At 42.4% G+C, this 15,145-nt stretch overlaps 1 long non-coding RNA gene across 8 annotated transcripts; it reads left to right on the top strand.

Annotated features, from left to right (window-relative positions):
- The first annotated feature begins 4,010 nt into the window (after positions 1 to 4,010).
- Positions 4,011 to 14,658, top strand: LOC124701779. Of its 8 annotated transcripts, none has more exons than XR_007002232.1 (12): positions 4,016 to 4,200; positions 4,421 to 4,552; positions 4,648 to 4,675; positions 5,606 to 5,656; positions 5,954 to 6,101; positions 6,209 to 6,283; positions 6,586 to 6,751; positions 9,604 to 9,723; positions 11,443 to 11,646; positions 13,257 to 13,326; positions 13,461 to 13,547; positions 14,344 to 14,658. It is a non-coding gene; the product is annotated as an uncharacterized LOC124701779 (long non-coding RNA). The 8 variants fall into 8 exon arrangements; XR_007002228.1 differs by having other exon boundaries at positions 4,017 to 4,200; positions 6,200 to 6,283; XR_007002229.1 differs by having other exon boundaries at positions 4,017 to 4,200; positions 6,200 to 6,283; positions 6,576 to 6,751.
- Positions 14,659 to 15,145: the final 487 nt, after the last annotated feature.

Raw genomic sequence — 15,145 nt, 5'->3', positions numbered from 1 at the left:
TATGAGTGCCTTTTTACCTTTCCTCCCCGGCAACGGCGCCGAGAAAAGTGCTTGATGTCTACGGGAGCTTCTATTCTTGTAGACAGTGTTGGGCCTCCAAGTGCGAGAGGTTTGTAGAACAGCAGCAAGTTTCCCTTAAGTGGATACCCAAGGTTTATCGAACTCGGGGAGGAAGAGGTCAAAGATATCCCTCTCATGCAACCCCGCAACCACAAAGCAAGAAGTCTCTTGTGTCCCTAACACACCTAATAGGTGCACTAGTTCGGCGAAGAGATAGTGAAATACAGGTGGTATAAATAAGTATGAGCGAGTAGTAACGGTGCCGAGAAAAGTGCTTGCTGGCGTGTAGTTGATGGTGGTAATATTGCGACGAGTAGTAACACGATAAAACGAGTAAACAAGCGGTAGTAACTCAGCAGTATTTAGGAACAAGGCCTAGGGATTACACTTTCACTAGTGGACACTCTCAACATTGATCACATAACATAATAGATAAATGCATACTCTACACTTTTGTTGGATGATGAACACATTGCGTAGGATTACACGAACCCTCAATGCCGGAGTTAACAAGCTCCACAATAATGCTCATATTTTAGTAACCTTTAGTGTAAGATAAATCAACAGACTAAACCAAGTACTAGCATAGCATGCACACTTGTAACCTTCATGCATATGTAGGAGGAATAGATCACATCAATATTATCATAGCAATAGTTAACTTCGCAATCTACAAGAGATCATGATCATAGCATAAACCAAGTACTAACACGGTGCACGCATCTGTACCTTTACACACGTGTAGGAGGAATAAAACTACTTTAATAACACATCACTAGAGTAGCACATAGATAAATTGTGATACAAACTCATATGAATCTCAATGAGATCATTGTATTGAAGTACATGGAAGAGAGATGAACCACATAGCTACCGGTACAGCCCAGAGCCTCGATGGAGAACTACTCCCTCCTCATGGGAGCAGCAGCGGTGATGAAGATGGCGGTGGAGATGGCAGCGGTGTCGATGGAGAAGCCTTCCGGGGGCACTTCCCCGCTCCGGCAGGGTGCCGGAACAGAGATCCTGTCCCCCAGATCTTGGCTTCGCGATGGCGGCGGCTCCGGCAGGTATCCGTGGGTTTCGTCAATTCGTCTCGGGTTTTCGATCCGGGGGCTCTTTATAGGCGGAGAGGCGGCGCAGGGAGGTCACCGGGGTGTCCTCACCACCGGGTGGCGCGGCCGGGGCCCGGCCCGCGCCCGAGTGTGGTGTGGGGCCCCCCGGCCCATCTCCGGCAGCTCTCGAGTGTTCCGGATGGTTCGGGAAAAATAGGAACACTGGGCGTTGATTTCGTCCGATTCGAGAATATTTCGTTACTAGGATTTACGAAACCAAAAACAGCAGAAAACGGAAGCGGCACTTCGGCATCTTGTTAATAGGTTAGTTCCAGAAAATGCACGAATATGACATAAAGTGTGCATAAAACATGTAGATAACATCAATAATGTGGCATGGAACACAAGAAATTATCGATACGTTGGAGACGTATCAGGGGTGGGTCGCCAGTCCCACTCGCCGTGAAGACGAAGGCCCAGGTGGACTGCCAGTCGCCCAAGCGACTGGGCCCAAAGGCGACTGGGCCACGATCCCAAAGGGAAGATCTGTGCGACTGGATTAGAAGATTACTAGCAAGGGGGTTAACGAATCCCGGATTAATAGCAACGAATACGATTTGGAGTTATCGCCATGTAACCCTAGATCGGGGGTGTCCATATAAACCCCCGAGCTAAAACCCTAGAGGACACCTGATTCGAGATCTAATCTCCCATTGTAAGCTCACGGCGTAGCCGCCGACTGAGCCCCCCATTGTAATCCTCCACTGAGCAATAAAGATCTAGCAGGACGTAGGCCTTTTACTCTCCGGAGGGGCTGAACCTGGGTAAAACCCTTGCGTCTCTTGCACCTCGATCCGTAGATGGCGATGTTCCCTTCCTCTCGCATCAACGAAGTGCTACCCCCTGTAGCATCTGCCGTGGTCACATCCACGACACCTGGTGTGGTAATACACAAGTAGTGCAATGCTCCAACAGTGCTACGAGACTTGGTGACATCTTCTGATGTCAGTAGTGCACGGCGATGGGAGTAGAAACATGACGACAAGCTTCCATGTTGGTGCGGCGAAGATCTCACACATATTTGCATCGAGACATTGTGTACGGTGTTGGGAGTAGAAACACTTGGCGACCTGAGAGAACCCATATCCTTAACGGCCAAGGCATTGTGAAGTTTTCGAAGAAGATTATTAATAGGCGAGGAAGAGGACCCTGTCAAGATCAAATCATCAATATAGACCAGTGAGGTCTCCAAGGCCAGAGATGGAGAGTAGAGACATCAGGAAAGCACCGTAGGAACCGCTTCGTCTGCGTCGCTCCCAACCGGGCGATCCCTAGTCGCACAAGGTTCCACGCTCCCTCCCTCCGCGCCCCTCGGCGCTGCTGGGCGTAGCCGCCTGATGCGTGTAGTTGACACGTCCGTTGGGAACCCCAAGAGGAAGGTGTGATGCGCACAATAGCAAGTTTACCTCAGTAAGAAACCAAGGTTTAATCGAACCAGTAGGAGTCAAGAAGCACGTTGAAGGTTGATGGCGGCGGGATGTAGTGCGACGCAACACCAGGGATTCCGACGCCAACGTGGAACCTGCACAACACACCCAAAGTACTTTGCCCCAACGAAACGAGTGAGGTTGTCAATCTCACCGGCTTGTCGTAACAAAGGATTAGATGTATAGTGTGGATGATGATTGTTTGCGAGAAAACGAGTAGAACAAGTATTGCGGCAGATTGTATTCGATATAAAAGAATGGACCGGGGTCCACAGTTCACTAGAGGTGTCTCTCCCATAAGATAAATAGCATGTTGGGTGAACAAATTACGGTCGGGCAATTGACAAATAGAGAGGGCATGACCATGCACATACATGATATGATGAGTATTGTGAGATTTAATTGGGCATTACGACAAAGTACATAGACCGCTATCCAGGCATGCATCTATGCCTAAAAAGTCCACCTTCGAGTTATCATCCGAACCCCTTCCAAGTATTAAATTGTAAACAACAGACAATTGCATTAAGTATGGTGCGTAATGTAATCAATAAGTACATCCTTAGACATAGCATCAATGTTTTATCCCTAGTGGCAACAGCACATCCACAACCTTAGAACTTTCTGTCACTGTCCCAGATTTAATGGAGGCATGAACCCACTATCGAGCATAAATACTCCCTCTTGAAGTTAAGAGCAAAAACTTGACCAGAGCCTCTACTAATAACGGAGAGCATGCAAGATCATAAACAACACATAGGTAATAGATTGATAATCAACATAACATAGTATTCTCTATCCATCGGATCCCGACAAACACAACATATAGCATTACGGATAGATGATCTTGATCATGTTAGGCGACTCACAAGATCCGACAATGAAGCACATGAGGAGAAGACAACCATCTATCTACTGCTATGGACCCATAGTCCAGGGGTGAACTACTCACTCATCACTCCGGAGGCGACCATGGCGGTGAAGAGTCCTCCGGGAGATGATTCCCCTCTCGGCAGGTGTCGGAGGCGATCTCCTGAATCCCCCGAGATGGGATTGGCGGCGGCGTCTCAGTAAGGTTTTCCGTATCGTGGCTCTCGGTACTGGGGGTTTCGCGACGAAGGCTATTTGTAGGCGGAAGAGCAACACGGGGGGCCACACGAGGGCCCCACACACCAGGGCCGCGCGGCCAGGGTCCAGGCCGCGCCGCCCTGTGGTGTCGGCGCCTCGTGGCCGTCCACTTCCCGGCCGTCCATTTCTTGTGTTCCCTTTTCACCGTCCGTGCTTTATCCGCCCAGCCACTGACTTGCGGGCCTGTTTTTTTGAGGACCCGCTCGTCAGTGACACAATCTACGTGAGAATTTGTGTGTTTCAAAACGAACAGTACCACGCGGTGGTTGCCCCTGTGGTTTCGCATCCTCCCACCGTCGAGCGCCGCTGTTGTGGTGGCGTTTTCCTTCGGAGAGGAGTTGTGCTGGAGGAGCATGGCCCGACGCCACCGTCCTCGGCTCGCCCCGCCGCCAACTGGGCAGGTCTCTCTCTCTCACTCTCCCGTTGGTATGCTAGCAAAGTCGACCAGATCTCGATTCCTGGCCCAAATCGTGGTAGAACCTCTCTCTCTCTCTCTCTCGTAATGGGCATGCTAGCAACCTGACCAGATCTTGATTCTTGGAAGGTTGTGGTGAGAAATCCTTCTCAGATTGAGGCTTCAATCCGGCCCATGTGGAATGAATATAATATGCTAATCTCAGTGCTCTATGCTAAATTGTTCCCTAAAGTAACTTTCTGTTAGTGATTTGGTGCTTGTTTTTAATTGCTGGTCAGGGAACAATGGCAGATGCAAATGTTGAGGATGCTGGTGAGCTGAGATGGACCCAATGCTTAATCCTATACGGAAGTCAGCCAGGTCAAATGATCTTTAATGATGTGCTTGGTAGAACGATTCAAGATGATGAGGTACGAAACAAGATTGATCAACAGGCTGTTCTTTACGAGATTTCGGCAACTTAATTCCAACAACCAAATTTCAGTAATTTATGTTTTCGACACAGGTTTTCATCAGACGTGTGGGTATTGAAGGTGTGTTCCTATGTTACTTTTTATGGCCTACAAGAATCATCTCTGAATTTAACTGCTGTATTGTTTGATTAGATGCATATGCTACATCCATGCATGTTTTCATAAATTTGAAGTATTTCCGGTTGACTCGGAAAGAAACAAGAGCAATGCTCTCTTAAGAGTACATTGTATTTTTCTGTTATTGTAGTGGGTTGCACCTGTTCTTGCTAAGAGGCTGATCATACCAGAGTAAAATATATGTATGCTCCTCTGGCTTCATTTCATTGCCTGCACAAAACCAGTACTACCCAGTTCTTGGTTTCATATGCAGAATAAGGAGGCTCTATTATTAGATCTTCCATGGAGCAACTATCATTTTATTAGATATCATAAACAGAAAGAAATACAGTCATGCAATGTGAATTCTCTGCATTACAGTTTTTTAGGTAGCACCAGCTTGCAAAGAGCCGTTGTGATGCAAACTGAATGCTCTTACTTACTCTGCTAAGGGATATCTTGATTTCTCTTATGCTTGCAATACCATATATCCTTCTTGAGCTGCGCGAGGCATGTTTTGCATCAATCGTATTTTTCTTTTATGCAGAATGTTTATTCCCAGAAAAAGTTTGCAAGGTAATTTGTGGAAGTAAATCTACATAATAGGTTAGATTATTTATTAGATATCCCTCATACGTGGTTAGGCTTTTGTCTTACATCCCTTGGAGACCATATACTTCGTAAGTATGGCAGAATGCATCAACACATAATCTTTCCTTAGCTAGCTATTGGTCAACCCATATGTAGAAATCAGCCGTTTGCTTCTATCGATTCATCCAAGTACTGATCGTGTACTTCTCATTACCGAATATCATATTAACATACGGTTTTGGAACTAAAATATTTTTAACAATAACCTGGTAGTTATATTCTTTGCTTTACAACTTATGGCAGGCATATGATGGGTACATCATTATCCTGGTGGTTCCATCTCACCGTGATCAGGTATATTCTTGGGCATGGAAGTTACCTGTAAATATGTAATTGGGTATGCAAGTTTTTAATTCACCTTTCTTATTTTCAGATAGGAGGTTAAACTAATCATTAGTGAGTTTTTAAAGTAGTTCCGGTTTTCATGTCTTTGTGCTTTCTATTTTCTGTTCTGACCCTCTAAGATATTTCTGGCATAATTATGTTGTTTAATTTTTTAAGCTTGCAAAACATTTGAGGGTGCAGCTATACGGTTATAATAATGGAGTATTATTTAGCTTTCCTGTAACAATACTTACGTTTGTATGACAGGTTTGTAGATTATTGGAAATCCAAAAATCTGGGGCTATTTAGGGCTGAAAGAAAAGTAAAGTGACCGGATTGTTGTTATCCTCTCTTTCTCCGCCCCGACGAAATGCAGAGTTTAATCATGGATATCAATCCCTTCTGGTGGAAAAAGGTTAAAAGCAGCTTTCTCCTGTAACATGTCACAAGAATAGAGGATTTGTTAGTATGTTTTCCCCACATCCTTGGATGCCTAAAATTTTGATGTGTCAGGTGGAGCAGACGTTTTGATATATGTAGTTCACCTATGCATGGAGCTGTGTGAAGCCAACAAAGATGTGTTGCATCCCTGAGAAGGTAAGGTCATCTTTTTATTTCGCCTGAGATCATGTCTTACGATAACTATATTAATGTCCTACTAGCTAAATGCCTGCGCGTTGCCGCGAAATAATAAAAACATATGTACTCTCTGTTTTGAAATAAATAAATAAACTTTGCGTAGAACGGATGTACGTGTATCTAGACGTATTTTAGCGTGATCTATTGGTAAACAAAATTAAGTGACTTGTTTTCGAATGGAGGTTATAGTTCTCAACCACGTGGTGACAAATCTTCTTTTACATTGCCCTTCATGCACTACTTCTTGGAGTGAAAAATAGAGGGCGACATGCCAGGCACAGTACCATCACAAGCTACACCTTAGTACAGATAAAGAAAAGGTACCAGCTATATCCGGCGGCGGCAACGACGGAGGTGTCGCTGAGAAGTGTCGGCACCTCCCTCGCCTACTTCGATTGTCATCTTCGAGTGAAAGCCAAGATTCAGGTTAATATTCGGATTTCCATTCTAAGACCAAAGTCTTTTGTATTGTTGACTCCTCTCTTCTTTCTATGTGCTAGATACATCTCGAAGAAAATATATATCATTGAATAAAAAAGTATGTGAGCATTGATAGCAAATGACTGACGCGTTATAATTTACATGGTATTTGAGATCTATGAAGCGCGGATACTTTGCTTTTCTGCCGTACCGGTACCGGATACTGCTCGGATACGGGATACTGCCCGAATACTTCCCGATACGTATCTCGTACGTATCTGCTAACTTTTGACTTAAAGAAAAATAAGAAAATTACAGACACATGAGGGATACCCAAGGGATACTTGAGCGATACTCGATGGATACATAAGCCAGCCCACCGTCCACTCATCTTCTACCGCTGACCCTTCCAGTCCACCCCATCCCCATCGAACCATTGATTTTGATCCCTGAATTCATTCCTTCTCCATTCAGATAAGCAATGACTAGTGCTAGTACATCCCATCAAACAGATCTTCAATTGGGAGCTCAAGCTAGAGCATGTGCAACGGTAACAACTACAGGAAATGCATCCCAACTACTAGCTATTGATTCATGTGATTTCTAGAGATGAATTTTACTTCTTTAATTATTAAAATATCTATGTTGGATGTGGAGGAAAACATCCACATCCATGTTAATCATATGAGGAATATTTAATTTATTTATGTTTTTAAATATTTACATATACATATGAACGTATCCCCGTATCTGTGTTTTTTAAAAATTGACGTATCACGGTATCCCTGTATCGCGTATCGGATACGTATCCAAGTATCCGTGCTTCATAGTTTGAGATTGACAATATTTGAGTTGTACATTTTCCTTCCCGCTACCGTCAGCTATTTCTTCTTCTTCTCGCCTCTTCTCGGAGTTCTGCCTTACGCTTGTTTCTATTTACCTGGCTGGCTGGCCGTCAGCCATTTCTTCTTCCTCTCGCCCCTTCTCGGTGTTCTGCCTTGCACTTGTCTCACTGCCCATCAGCTATCCCTTCTTCCTCTCGCCTCTTCTCGGTGTTCTGCATTCTGTCTGTCCCCCCTGCCTTGCGAGCTATCTCTTCTACTTCCTCCGTTTCAAAGAAAGCTGCTTAATTTTTTGTAGATATGGATGTATCTATAACTAAAAATATTATACATTCATCTGTGTTTTGCCTTCTATTTGTTCGATGAAATATCTAACCGGAGTGTCGTGTAGTTGTTAATTAAGCAAATCCCATATCTATCAATAAAAAAAATCAACCCATCACATTCCTTAACAAATACCAATCCATCACATGTGTCTGGAAGTTGCAGACTTGTACAGTTGTATGCATGTGTCTTTGCGTAATTACCACAGGTTGATCGATAGTTGCTTGTCTTTCCCGGGAACTTGCACCTAGAGAGATCTTGTCAGCACTATGGCGGCACAGCCCCACCACCCTGCGCATTGGTTTGTAGTTACCGGAACGAATTAGTATTTTGCCTAGCTCATTTCCGATCGATACACGCTGGAGACCGAGGCGGGACACGCGGAGTAACCCGGTTTCTTTCCAATCGCTACACGGGGTGATTAGGGATGCGACGTACGACGTACCGGTCCGTTTGCAATTTCATAGTAAAGATATTCTTACTAAATCAAGTTGACCTTGAATTCTTCTATTCTTCTATTTATTTTGTAATTTAATAGTAAAGATATTCTTACTGAATCAACCTTGAATTCTATGTATTCCTTTTTTTTCCTTTTGTTATACCACTTCATCTTTTCCGCGTAGACTTTGGCTCATACTGCATGACCATTGTCATATGTTTCTAGCTATGCATGCTTAAACTCGATGGGTTATTAACAATGACAATATTTGTCACTGCTGTGAACAGATTATATTATTATGATTTTGCATTCCAACTATAGAAATAGCTTTCCAATATTCATGTTTGATCGGATTTCCCGATTATTATTGTCACTGGTTCTGCATTGTGCAACATCTGACAAAACTATTTTAGAAAGTCAACTAAACATAGTGTCTCTCATCAAGAAGTTCTATAGCGAATTACTGAACATCTAAAACTTTGCTTTTGCAATTGATTTTCATGAGAATGCTGCTATTAACATGAGTATTATCTAGACTCATTCATGAATTTACGAAGGCATCTTTTTTACATCCATATATAGTTTAAAGTTTATTTTTTGTGGGGTTAGGTATTCGATGTTGCATGTGTATCAATAGAATGGGAAGAACATTTCGTTGGTACGAACGTTGATCCTAGAACATGGTGAATTTTGATATGAGAGAGCCTAGAGTTGGTGTGTACAAACAACGTTGGCTTCAAAGATCCTATGGCACACCAATTAGAAAAATGCAACCTTTCTTTGAATGTTACATTTAGGGTATTCTTAATAAATAAGATGCAACACGTTCATTAACCTCAGCTCCTTTCTTTTTATGACCCTGAATTACTTATGCCATCCCTAAGGGCAAGCAAAGACCACCATGTTCGCTCTTCACTAAATGCAATCCAAGAATATTGCTATCACCGTTCATGATGTAAGAACACTTGAATAAGAGGTTCTGTTTTGCTATGCAAATTTGTATAAATAGATAGTCAGATAAAAGTCAATGGCTACAATTCATTCAACACTACTAAAGATCACATCTATTCTTTGTTGATGAGTCGCGGTATTGAATTTGTAAATTTTTTCATTTGTTTTAGATATTGATTAGTCCCTATATTTCTTGCACCATGCTTGCTTATTGCTACATGCTGCTCCTGAATTTTAGGAGCAGGGTGATATGCATTTACTTTTATGGTCTCTGAACATGAAGTACTTGTTGATTAAATCAGGCTAGAGGCTCCAGGGGTTTCCTTGATTTCTGCTCAGTCACTCCACTGCTTGGTGTTCGATAATGCTGGTTGCTGCTTTTTTATTCAGAAACTCAAGAGACATTTTTGTTAATATCGTAGGTATGCTCCTTCTCTTCTCTTCCTTTAATCCTTTGTTGGAGGTTGTCACCTGTAACTGTCACTTGCCAATTACATTCACTCTTATGTCCGTTAAATACTATTTCATCTCTCTTTAACACCGTGTGTAAATTTTGTTACTCTATATGGTCATCTCATTTATGAACCATTCCACAAGGTTAATTTGTTCCACTTAAGTAGTCCGGTCAGGTAGTCTTGAGTTTTTTTTGTCTAAAATGGAGTAGGAACCAGCGTTGCTTTAGAATCTGTTATAGTACATAATTTGGTTGATCCCTTTGTTTCATAAATAAGATAAGGTTTCTGTGAGCAGGTAAATAACCACAATTTGATTTATATGTTGAACATATTCTTGAGAATATATAATGTTGTAGAAATCCAGTTCATCTAATTATTATAGGTGGTTGACAATCTGGAGAGAGTGGTTGACAGCATAATGCAACAATCATTAACATGAAATGAAGTCTGGGAACACGCTAACATATTCCCAAGACTCTGCATGTTTTGCCTTGCATTGCTGTGTGCTGATATAGCAAATGGATGTGCCATGACTCACTGAATTATGTGCATCTGCCATGTCCATTTTCTTACTGGATACATTTGTTTCCATTTTACCTCCCTCCCAAATGCTCCATATTACTACTAAATCATAAATGTAAATGTTAATACCGCAACTGCCAAAGGTTACCGTACTTGGGTTCCAAACCAACGGATATATGTATGGATATTTACACTTCCGGATAGTGTTAGGTTCTCTACATGATTTTTTTGGCTACCCTTGAAAGAGAATGTGGGATCAAGTATCTGGCATGCATTTTGTGTTTCTTTTATTACTTACCCAAAGCAATTTCATATATATACTGTATTCTTACTATATGGCCTACCTAAATAGTGTGGTCATTCACTCATGAAACTCAGTCTGACAGACTGTCCAGCGAGGATAAAATACTACACAGTATTCATTTCTTGTATGAACTATCTATTACATTTTCACAGTATTTATTTATTTATGTCATTCCACATACCGAACTGGCTAACTGTTATACTAAATCTGCATGCCTTATTTTTCATGCAGATATATCCATTATTCAAACTGTGTTGGTCCATATTTTGTATTTTCATTTAAATGGTTCTTGCATATATATTCTGATGGTACCCCTTTTTTCCAGAATAAATCAGATGAAGAAATAATTTCACTGAATTTGAACCATGAGACTATAGAATATTGTATAGATGGGTTTCACTTCAAATTTGACTCCTCACTGTCTCTTGAAGGAAACTTGTGCAATCGCCTGGACACGCCATCAATAATTTGGATCCTTGGTTATAGTACCTGGTGTCTCTCACATCGATGGCTTCTGCGCATTCATACGCATTTGAAGCATGAGAAATAAACTCTTGCTGGAGTTAGTCTTAATGGCAAAATCTATGCTATGGGTGGAGGTGGAACACAAACTTATTCAGAAGTTGAGATGTTTGATCCTTCCCTTGGGAACTAAGTGGATATATAGTCCATCTATGATACACTCTGTTTAAAACATACTCCAATGAAATTTGCACTGACACTTGCATTGTTACACTTAAGAACAAGATTAACTTGCAATGAAACATAAAACCATCTGTATATGGGGCTGATCTGTTGTGTTTTGCTGTTGTGGTGTGCTGCTGCTGCTCTGATGTGTTCCTATTTTGCTCTCTCTTCAGGTCAGCAAACTGGATGCAAGCGGGCAACCCCTGTTCTGCTTTGACGCAGTCAGGATTTCATCAACAACAAACTAGATGCTGCTCTTCGAGCTGCTGCTGGGCCGGAAGCTGGAGAGGTGTTTTGTTGGGGCCGGCGGCGAGATGGAAGCTAGCCGGTGAGGTGCTGGCAGCGAGGTTCTGGTCGAGGAGATCCTGGCCAGCGAGGTGGGCGATCTTGAATTGATTGATTCTGCGATATAATTGTCCTTTACTACTAATTTGTGATGTTCAAAATTTCTTTACATGTGCTAACGGATGGAGTAAGAATGTGTTTACATATGTGAACGGAGGGACCAAGAATGTGTTATCTGTCTAATATTGTATTGCATAATTATGCCACCTTCATTTAGCTGTTGCATAATGTATACTTATCACAGTTTAGTTTAACTACTTGCACAACATTCATTCATGCGCGCGGCAAGCAGCGCTTCCCTACCTAGTATCCATCCATTCCTCCCTAGACAGCGTGTTTGGCAACAGTGGGGAAGGGGAATAGTAGTTTAGTCGTGGGAGTTAGCTGGGGGATTAGTCAGCTGATATAGCTATTTAATCCCATTCCCTTATTTGGTGCCTGGTGAGAAGTAGCTGTGGAATTTCAAAGGGAGTTCCTCGCCCTGTTTCATTTGTGGGATTATTATGCATATATAGAAACCCTAGACGGGTCAGGCCTCCTCATCCATTCCTCCCTCTTCCAGCCGCCGCAGCCGCATTGCCCTCCTCCTGCAGCAGCTCCTCCCCTCTGCCCCAGCCTCTGACCTCAACCTCGCGCTCGTGTACCCGCATCACCAGCTCAAGGTGAGGTTGCGCAGGGATGGACGCCGGTAACCGTTTCTTCATCCTCGACGCCCTGGACGGCGACCTCACCAACGGGGCTCTCAAGGCGGTGCTCCTCGGCACCAAGTCCTCCGCCCTCGGCCTCCCCACGGCGCGCTGGTTTGTTGCGCCGCCGCCACCTCGCCGCTCGACTCTCGCAGCGCAGCCATGGTGGAGCAGGTAAAGGCTCCTCCTGTCCTTCCCGTCTAGTGCTGTACCTCGGTTCTTCTGTTAGCCTGCTCGCGCCTGGTACTTGGATAGTTGGATGTGCGACGCACAATCGCGCTTCTGACCGTGTATACTTAGATCTGTTCGTGGAGAGTTTTGTGTATTCGTCGCAAATCGGGTGGCAGCATGTATCGCTTTGTACCCTGTTCATATGAAATCAATACGTACCGATTGCCATGTGAAAACCACACAAGCAGAGTTCCATGCCCACTATAATCTCATGTTCAGAGTGCATGGTCTCTGCATCTCCACATGGCCACATCACTGCATCTCTGCATTATACAATTTCAGTTTCTGAATCAATGACAAGTGATGGAGTATTTCTTATTATTGTGGTGACAAAATTTACAACCATGTTTCGACTGTACTCCATATTTCTGTCATGATTGCATTGTGATAATATACAGAAAAACTTATGGATTTTTTCTACCAGATCAGCCATCACTAAAAAGTAAAAAGAGTTTGGAAAACCACTAAAATCTCTAGTTATACTAAAATATCAATACTCCATTTATTTGCTCTGCAAGCAAGCTTTAAACAACCTTTTCCAACCATGTTATAAAACCTGGCTTAACATGAACTCTGCATTTCCATTGACAAACAAAACATGCTCAAGTTTTGCGTATGTCATAGTCACCCACTTCTTTATTTTGTTATGCACTGCCTTATTTCTGAAGGTATTTTGCTACCTGGGCCCTATCTAATGCATGTCCTTCCTGTATATGGCTTTGCAGAAGAAAAAATTCTGCTTCTGAAGACCTTGGAGGAGCTACTCTTGATGCGCAGAGCTGTCGGTGTATACAGGTGTATATTTTGTTGCTGCACTTTGTGTAGAGTAATAACTATAGAGAAGGGCACACTACTTTGTGCTGCTTTCTTGTATCTGTAGCTTCACGTCCTTGAGAAGTGTTGGCTATATCTAACTTTTGTTTCTGTAGGTATGTTGATGTTAATGTTCAGTTGATAGACAAAGCTGGAGATTTTGTAGGCTTGATAAGCCTGCTTTGCATGAGACAATGGTCAAGGTATCATCACTTGAACTTGTTGCACTAATACCTCGAAGTTTGATTTTTCAGGACTGCTTGATAGTTTTAATTTATAAGAGCCCGACTTCAAATTTGTGTTTATTGTGTATGATACACTGTTTTTATCATATATATGGCATTCCTATGTCTTCCATAGTATATACAATGTCCCCCGTTGCAAGTGCCAATATGGTGCCCAAGTCTCTTTTAGGAGTAATGCACCTCTAAAATATGATTGTATGGCCAGCATATCAGTTCATCACAACAACGTTTCTTCAGACCAAGAACTAACCACTAATGCTCTAGTCTATATTAGCAAAGCTAATGTCTCCAGAACGGATTGGCACCTTGTAATTGTCGTTCAGATCAGTGGACATGAGAAAAGTAGCAAATTTACTGTGTTTTTTATTTGATGGCATTAATCTATTTTGGAGTACTGGCCAATGTATTATAATACATTAAATCAAACTCAGTGGTAAATTTTTCACTTGCTCCATGTTCTTTGAATGCTGGTATGTACATATAATACATTGTATCAGTAACTCATATAGTCGATAGTACTAGGGTGAATAATGTTGTAAATGATTTCACATAAATGATACCCGTAGATCTTGTTGTTCACTGGTTTTGGTGATATTTTTGTAACTTCGGATCATTTGCTGCCACTTTTCTTAGAAAAACATCACTTCGGATCTTTGACAAAGTAGATGCTAGTTCCTGTATTCTTTTAATGAGTATACACATGTTCTTTTTCATTACGCAGATGGTTTGATGTTTGTTCTTTTTCATTGCGCAGATGGTTTAAATCTGTCAATCATTGATTCAGAACTTCTGTGATCTACAATTGCTCTCTGCCATGTGCTGTGTGCGGCCAAGCATATGGCTGGCTTATGCGATGATGGTAGATGGTCATCCTTTTGGTGTTGATCCTTATGCTTAGTCTGATTTAAGTTGTAAAAGCTCTTACTGTTTTGTTCTGTTGGTTTGAAATTTAGATGGATGAAACTTTATTATCTGTGTTGTCCGTATGCCTTAAATTATGGTTTGACATTCGACTGTGTGATGAAAAGTTGGCTATTTATCTAGAATTTACAGAGTAACGTAATGACTTTTTTCAAATGGCAGAATAAAATACCGAAAATAATAAATATAGGCTAGAATTGAAATGAATGGTAAAAGGGCCAAGTCCCAAACATGAAACGGGCTTCAGAAAAGCCAAGGCCCAAAAACTGAAATGGGCGTTGGATGCTTGAGGTGCTGAAAATAAAAGGCCAAAATTATTGGACCTGGCCTATGTAGATCATAGAAATGGACTGGGCTGATTTTGATCTACGATGTTTTGGTTTCATCATAATTTTGCCACGTAGGATCTGACGTGGCCTTGTTCGATGTCCATGACGTTTTTAAAACATTAGAGTATCTTCAACAGGCGCTGCCACGCGCGAAGCTCCAGCGGAGGCGGGAAAAAGATGCGCGCGCTATAATTTTTGCCGCTCGCGCGCTTTCTGAAAGTGCATGGAGCCCCCATGTGTGGTTTTGGTAATTAATGACAATCCCTATGGACTAATGTTTGCATTGAGTTATATTTGTAGGAGTTG

The sequence above is a fragment of the Lolium rigidum genome, chromosome 3, assembly GCF_022539505.1.
Source record: "Lolium rigidum isolate FL_2022 chromosome 3, APGP_CSIRO_Lrig_0.1, whole genome shotgun sequence".
NCBI classification, from domain to species: domain Eukaryota; kingdom Viridiplantae; phylum Streptophyta; class Magnoliopsida; order Poales; family Poaceae; genus Lolium; species Lolium rigidum.
The sequence above is the reverse complement of the archived record's forward strand: the minus strand, read 5'-3'. Positions and strand labels throughout refer to the sequence as shown.